At 43.4% G+C, this 8,455-nt stretch overlaps 1 long non-coding RNA gene across 1 annotated transcript; it reads left to right on the forward strand.

The window, feature by feature from the left end:
• Positions 1-569: 569 nt before the first annotated feature.
• Positions 570-944, forward strand: LOC135396032 (uncharacterized). The gene is made up of 3 exons (XR_010423257.1): positions 570-679; positions 785-797; positions 908-944. It is a non-coding gene; the product is annotated as an uncharacterized LOC135396032 (long non-coding RNA).
• Positions 945-8,455: the final 7,511 nt, after the last annotated feature.

The raw sequence follows: 8,455 nt of genomic DNA on the forward strand, positions 1-8,455 counted from the left end.
GAGAGAGTTTGTATGTGAGCAGGTACCTTAAGAGCGCATTATCTCCTGAAAGAAGATGGCTGCATAGGCTTTGAATGCTTGCCATGTTGATGAGGAATCCAAGGAAGCCTGTTTTTCGTGGGGATTCTAATATTGGCTTTCCAGATGCATCTTTCAGGTTGCCAATATACGCAGTCATCTCGTTGAAGAATGGAATCCAAAGGTGGCGGGTTGGATAACGGATGGGTGCTTTGAAGTTCTTTGCCAGGGGATTGCGGGAGTTCATGATGTCGAACAGACGATCGAACTTCCTGAGGAATTCCACTGTTGCCTCACATCCATGAAACATTGGATTGTTTATGTCCCTGTCACAGAACTCCAGAGCATCCGCCACACTTGAGCTGAGTGTCTGAGCTGCCAAATTCACCTTCATCTTCTGACTTCCCCAGTCAATGTGAGCAGCCTTGAGCTTGTTTCCAGCATGAAGCCCTTCCGATTGCTGCAGATTTTGGAGGGATACGAGGTAGGCCCACTTTATTGTGCCTCCATTGCTGTCTTTCAGGGTCCCCACAGTTGCCAGAGCATTACGAATCAGCTTCAGCATGTGGCAAGCATCGAGGATTACATGAACTCTCCAGGAAGAATCAGAAGGGTGCTGAAACCATGGCCTGATGTCGGGGCTTTTCATGTTTGCACCAAGGTTGTAAGGTGCCAACGAGGAGGACGAGAGGGTGGGGTCACGAAGAAGAAAGAAGAGGACACAGTTTTGGACTATTGGGTTCCTTCGAGAAGGAACGTTACAAAGGTCTTGAAACATGGTGAGGTTAGAGCCCAGGCCGTCACTCACAATTGCAGCTATCAGAATTCCAATGTCATGTAGCTTTTGAAGGCAGAGGCTCACAAGGTTTTCCTTTTCCTCCCCACTTAGGCTGTTGATCAGAAAGTATGCACATGGCACTTTCCAGCTACTGTCGAAAGCAACCACAAGGAATACAAGAGCTTGTGTAGCTGGTTCCTGACTGTCGTCATCAATGCCAGTACCTAGGTTTATGAAGCCATTAAAGGACTCTCCTGTGAACTGAATCTGCTTCTTTATGCTCATTTCATCGAGCATGAGTGGCCACACGACACGTTTAGATAACTTCCGCTGCTCTTCTACTCTTGCTTTCAAGGCATCAAAGGCTTCGTGTGTAAATCCTGGCTCACCATGGATTGCAGTGTACCATGACCTGATTGTTGCCTGGTGCGGAAGTGCCAAATTGAATGTCTTTCTCACATACTCGTACGCCTTCGTGGAGTAGAACTGCAATGTGAGAGCAAAACTACGTAGGGATGGTGGGTACTGCTCCCTGCTGATCTTCCCATGTTTGTTGTGTATAGTACGTAGCACCAAATCCAACTGCACGCCTGAAAGGGAGCCACGGAGAATGTCGCTGCACTGCTTTGAAACCAGTGACTTTTTCTGGAGGTCTTCAATCACACTTTCTGCAGTTACCACCTTTTTCTTTAGTCTCAAATTCTTCTGGTGGGTATGCTTCACTTTTTTGCTTGCACCTTCTAGTGCCTCAACTGCGACGTTCAGCTTCAGTTTTAATGTACGAGGACTTTTCTGCACTACGTATGTGTGGTCTGCTGCAAGACTACATGAGACTTCTGATGACGGCCCTGGTGTGCCCCAAGATGGTCCTGGCTGTGACGTGCTACCGATGGTATCCTGCTCTACTTTATGTCTAGTGGCAGGGGGCTTTCTTGGTTGTGCATTCTGTGTAACAAAGATGTAACGAAATATGCGTTCGTCAATAAGTTCCAAGATGTTATGTTTGAAGAACAAAGGCAATAAACGGTTTTAAGTTCAGCAGTTATTTATTGTCATTATGCATTTTGAAGGTACAGGGAATGTGCAAGGAGACAATACTTTTATTTCAGAAATGATGACGTATGGGGGCGCTACGCAAAACTACTGAATCCAATTTGACATTGGAATGAGTAATGACGTGCAAACACCACCCTTTTATTTATCCATGTATGCTGATCACTGTATAGTGGGCTCTCATTAATGTAAGCTCTGATAATTCACACCTGTGTGAATTGTGGGCAGTTTATTTTGTCTGGTTACTTAAGTGTCCTGCAAAAGGGGATAAAACTACTGTAGCTCAAGCAAGTTCAAAATTTTGGGTGGGCAGGCTATGTGTCCAGTGTATTAAAAATTCGAACGGCACTTGTGCTAATTCGACGCTTTTCATTCCTTTTTAAGATATGACTACCTTGAAGGAATGGCCACCACAAATCTGCTTCCGTAAAACAAACCTTTCAGTAGGTCGCACTCTGACAGCCTCTGCTGTTGCAAATTTCCAGAATGTGAAATCTTCAAAACTGTGTCATTGTTTAAGATGTTTACAGTTTTGCAAGCAGTTGAGATGCTGAGAGGACACTCCCATTGCAGCTAAAATGATTACAGAGCGTTTCAGGGGTCCAAAAGGAAACTTGTGGCAGCATAAAGGTAACCAACAGTAGATGTAAGCAACGTGGGTGACTAATTTGTACCAGACAAATGTGCTCCCATGACCTAATTCTTCCTTGCAGCCCATGTTTACATGTGTATGTGTAGTAATCAACACAATAATCACCAGTCCCCTGCTGGTTTGAATTACTGAGAGTCTACTGTACATATGTGGTTCACATCTATGACAGTTAATGCAGAGCAATCACACACTGTCCAGAATAGCTTAAAAAAATTTGATGTGATGCATAAGCTTTTACTTTTTGGAGGTGCTGTGGGAAATCAAACTTTGTTGGTACTGCGTCGGTCTTAAGGCGCACTGTCTGCCCAGTCCGGTCAAATCAGTTTTCCTCAAAATGCCTGCTGCAGATCACCGAGGTCTTTGATGGTGTCCAGTCTTTTCTGCGCAGGTTCTGCACCCATTTTTTGAGTATGAGAGGGCGGCTATGAGGAAACCTGTATCAAGAGATCACGTCTTATATACTGTCACAAATAACATTGCATGCAACCAATTATTAATGGAGTTATTGCAAGAAGCTGACAACAAAGGTCAGACACAAAAGAGCTAGATGACGCATCCCAGTGACATTATCGCAACGGAGACATACTTTGTCAGTTCATGATCACAGATGTAATAGCGATAGAGGGACAAAGGACGAGACAAATACAGCACATGCTTCACAAATAAAAGTCTTTGGTTGGCAATACACTGCTGTGTTCGTCTCGTCCTTTGTCCCTTTCGTCGTCTCCTCGCATTGGGGTTTTCTATCGATTTAAAATGGATCACCAACCCGTCCGGGTTTCAACTTTGTTTCAGGATCACAGTTGTCTCACGACGTAAAGCCCCACATCCCTTGCTACGGCTTAACACTAAAACAGTAAACAACGCAAACACATAAAGGATGAGACTTTCCTCGCGAAGCTGATTCAAAAAGATGACTGCCTACTTCCTTGGGTAGAGAACACCGTGTACCGGGCTAGCAATGCACGCAGTTTAGCGCTCGAGTGCCGCACATACACGGATGACAACACTACAACTGTAGAGTAGCATGTTCCTTGTAACGTATTATGACCTCAAACTATCATTGACGCCGGGTAAAATACCACGGCGTTCGCTTGAGCCTCAGAAGAGCCATCTAACAACTTGCACCAAGTGCTGGATTCGTGCAAAAAAACTGTTCGAAATCGTCAAAGAAATGTACAGAATGAACGTCAATTTATTCCTTAATAACGAATGACTCACTTGTGAAAAGTTGTGCCCCCTCCTGTTCCCGTACGGCTGGTGCAGCCTAACTACAACAAGCCGGCATGATCGCCCGCGGGAACTGTTGTGGGCACCGTAAGATGGCGGCCGGTTTCTTCACGCTCGCGCTCCCAATCCGCGATCCAGCCTTTTACAATCGAGATCAGTGCTCGTCACACTGTCGTTGTCTTCGTTTATGCAGTCATCCACGGCATCTCTTGCGAAGATTTCTGTTCGATGTGCACCTGCGAGCGTACTTCCTCAAGTAAAAAGAATAGTGACTTCACGACTTTAATGATAAAATCTTTAACGGAATTTTCTATTTTGACGTCCACGATTTATTGAATGTAAATGCGTAACTAACGCTGTTGATGTTGTGACTGTATTGTTGAAATGCGAGCGTGCTCCAGTAATGGGCTCTTAGGCTCGTCACACTGTCGTTGTCGTCGTTTATGCATTCATCCACGGCATCTCTTGCGAAGATTTCTGTTCGATGTCCACCTGCGAACGTACTTCGTCAAGTAAAAGAAAATAGTGAATTCACGACTTTAATGTTAAAATCTTTAACGGAATTTTCTATCTTGACGTCCACGATTTATTGAATATAAATGCGTAACTAACGCTGTTGATGTTGTGACTGTATTGTTGAAATGCGAGCGGGCACCAGTGACGCGCTCGTAGGCTCGTCACACTGTCGTTGTCGTCGTTTATGCAGTCATCCACGGCATCTCTTGCGAAGATTTCTGTTCGATGTGCACCTGCGAGCGTACTTCGTCAAGTAAAAGGAATAGTGAATTCACGACTTTAATGTTAAAATCTTCAACGGAATTTTCTATTTTGACATCCACGATTTATTGAAGGTAAATGTGTAACTAACGCTGTTGATGTTGTGACTGTATTGTTGAAATGCGAGCGGGCTCCAGTACCGGGCTCGTAGGCTCGTCACACTGTCGTTGTCGTCGTTTATGCAGTCATCCACGACATCTCCTGCGAAGATTTCTGTTCGATGTGCACCTGTGAACGTACTTCGTCAAGTAAAAAGAATAGTGAATTCACGACTTTAATCATAAAATCTTTAACGGAATTTTCTATTTTGACGTCCACGATTTATTCAATGTAAATGCGTAACTAACGCTGTTGATGTTGTGACTGTATTGTTGAAATGCGAGCGTGCTCCAGTAATGGGCTCTTAGGCTCGTCACACTGTCGTTGTCGTCGTTTATGCATTCATCCACGGCATCTCTTGCGAAGATTTCTGTTCGATGTCCACCTGCGAACGTACTTCGTCAAGTAAAAGAAAATAGTGAATTCACGACTTTAATGTTAAAATCTTTAACGGAATTTTCTATCTTGACGTCCACGATTTATTGAATATAAATGCGTAACTAACGCTGTTGATGTTGTGACTGTATTGTTGAAATGCGAGCGGGCTCCAGTACCGGGCTCGTAGGCTCGTCACACTGTCGTTGTCGTCGTTTATGCAGTCATCCACGACATCTCCTGCGAAGATTTCTGTTCGATGTGCACCTGTGAACGTACTTCGTCAAGTAAAAAGAATAGTGAATTCACGACTTTAATGTTAAATCTTTAACGGAATTTTCTATTTTGACGTCCACAATTTATTGAATGTAAATGCGTAACTAACGCTGTTGATCTTGTGACTGTATTGTTGAAATGCGAGCGGGCTCCAGCGGCGGGCTCGTAGGCTCGTCACACTGTCGTTGTCGTCGTTTATGCATTCATCCACGGCATCTCTTGCGAAGATTTCTGTTCGATGTGCACCTGCGAGCGTACTTCGTCAAGTAAAAGGAATAGTGAATTCACGACTTTAATGTTAAAATCTTTAACGGAATTGTCTATTTTGTTGTCCACGATTTATTGAATGTAAATGCGTAACTAACGCTGTTGATGTTGTGACTGTATTGTTGAAATTCGAGCGGGATCGTACGCTCGTCACACTGTCGTTGTCGTCGTTTATGCATTCATCCACGGCATCTCTTGCGAAGATTTCTGTTCGATGTGCACCTGCGAGCATACTTCGTAGAGTAAAAAGAATAGTGAATTCAGGACTTTAATGTTAAAATCTTGAACGGAATTTTCTATTTTGACGTCCACGATTTATTGAATGTAAATGCGTAACTAACGCTGTTGATGTTGTGACTGTATTGTTGAAATGCGAGCGGGCTCGTACGCTCGTCACAATGTCGTTGTCTTCGTTTATGCAGTCATCCACGGCATCTCTTGCGAACATTTCTGTTCGATGTGCACCTGCGAGCGTACTTCGTCAAGTAAAAGGAATAGTGAATTCACGACTTTAATGTTAAAATCTTTAACGGAATTTTCTATTTTGACGTTCACGATTTATTGAAGGTAAATGCGTAACTAACGCTGTTGATGTTGTGACTGTATTGTTGAAATGCGAGCGGGCTCCAGTAACGGGCTCGTAGGCTCGTCACACTGTCGTTGTCGTCGTTTATGCATTCATCCACGCCATCTCTTGCGAAGATTTCTGTTCGATGTGCACCTGCGAGCGTACTTCGTCAAGTAAAAGGAATAGTGAATTCACGACTTTAATGTTAAAATCTTTAACGGAATTGTCTATTTTGTTGTCCACGATTTATTGAATGTAAATGCGTAACTAACGCTGTTGATGTTGTGACTGTATTGTTGAAATTCGAGCGGGATCGTACGCTCGTCACACTGTCGTTGTCGTCGTTTATGCATTCATCCACGGCATCTCTTGCGAAGATTTCTGTTCGATGTGCACCTGCGAGCATACTTCGTCAAGTAAAAAGAATAGTGAATTCAGGACTTTAATGTTAAAATCTTTAACGGAATTTTCTATTTTGACGTCCACGATTTATTGAATGTAAATGCGTAACTAACGCTGTTGATGTTGTGACTGTATTGTTGAAATGCGAGCGGGCTCGTACGCTCGTCACAATGTCGTTGTCTTCGTTTATGCAGTCATCCACGGCATCTCTTGCGAACATTTCTGTTCGATGTGCACCTGCGAGCGTACTTCGTCAAGTAAAAGGAATAGTGAATTCACGACTTTAATGTTAAAATCTTTAACGGAATTTTCTATTTTGACGTTCACGATTTATTGAAGGTAAATGCGTAACTAACGCTGTTGATGTTGTGACTGTATTGTTGAAATGCGAGCGGGCTCCAGTAACGGGCTCGTAGGCTCGTCACACTGTCGTTGTCGTGGTTTATGCATTCATCCACGGCATCTCTTGCGAAGATTTCTGTTCGATGTGCACCTGCGAGCGTACTTCGTCAAGTAAAAGGAATAGTGAATTCACGACTTTAATGTTAAAATCTTCAACGGAATTTTCTATTTTGACGTCCACAATTTATTGAATGTAAATGCATAACTAACGCTGTTGATGTTGTGACTGTATTGTTGAAATGAGAGCGGGCTCCAGTGGCGGGCTCGTAGGCTCGTCACACTGTCGTTGTCGTCGTTTATGCATTCATCCACGGCATCTCTTGCGAAGATTTCTGTTCGATGTGCACCTGCGAGCGTACTTCGTCAAGTAAAAAGAATAGTGAATTTACGACTTTAATGTTAAAATCTTTAACGGAGTTTTCTATTTTGACGTCCACGATTTATTGAATGTAAATGCGTAACTAACGCTGTTGATGTTGTGACTGTATTGTTGAAATGCGAGCGGGCTCGTACGCTCGTCACGCTGTCGTTGTCTTCGTTTATGCAGTCATCCACGGCATCTCTTGCGAAGATTTCTGTTCGATGTGCACCTGCGAGCGTACTTCGTCAAGTAAAAAGAATAGTGAATTCACGACTTTAATGTTAAAATCTTTAACGAAATTTTCTATTGACATCCACGATTTATTGAATGTAAATGCGTAACTAACGCTGTTGATGTTGTGACTGTATTGTTGAAATGCGAGCGTGCTCCAGTAATGGGCTCTTAGGCTCGTCACACTGTCGTTGTCGTCGTTTATGCATTCATCCACGGCATCTCTTGCGAAGATTTCTGTTGGATGTCCACCTGCGAACGTACTTCGTCAAGTAAAACAAAATAGTGAATTCACGACTTTAATGTTAAAATCTTTAACGGAATTTTCTATTTTGACGTCCACGATTTATTGAATGTAAATGCGTAACTAACGCTGTTGATGTTGTGACTGTATTGTTGAAATGCGAGCGGGCACCAGTGGCGCGCTCGTAGGCTCGTCACACTGTCGTTGTCGTCGTTTATGCAGTCATCCACGGCATCTTTTGCGAAGATTTCTGTTCGATGTGCACCTGCGAGCGTACTTCGTCAAGTAAAAGGAATAGTGAATTCACGACTTTAATGTTAAAATCTTCAACGGAATTTTCTATTTTGACGTCCACGATTTATTGAAGGTAAATGCGTAACTAACGCTGTTGATGTTGTGACTGTATTGTTGAAATGCGAGCGGGCTCCAGTGGCGGGCTCGTAGGCTCGTCACACTGTCGTTGTCGTCGTTTATGCATTCATCCACGGCATCTCTTGCGAAGATTTCTGTTCGATGTGCACCTGCGAGCGTACTTCGTCAAGTAAAAAGAATAGTGAATTCACGACTTTAATGTTAAAATCTTTAACGGAATTTTCTATTTTGACGTCCACGATTTATTGAAGGTAAATGCGTAACTAACGCTGTTGATGTTGTGACTGTATTGTTGAAATGCGAGCGGGCTCGTACGCTCGTCACACTGTCGTTGTCTTCGTTTATGCAGT

Source organism: Ornithodoros turicata, chromosome 5, assembly GCF_037126465.1.
Source record: "Ornithodoros turicata isolate Travis chromosome 5, ASM3712646v1, whole genome shotgun sequence".
NCBI classification, from domain to species: Eukaryota; Metazoa; Arthropoda; class Arachnida; order Ixodida; family Argasidae; genus Ornithodoros; species Ornithodoros turicata.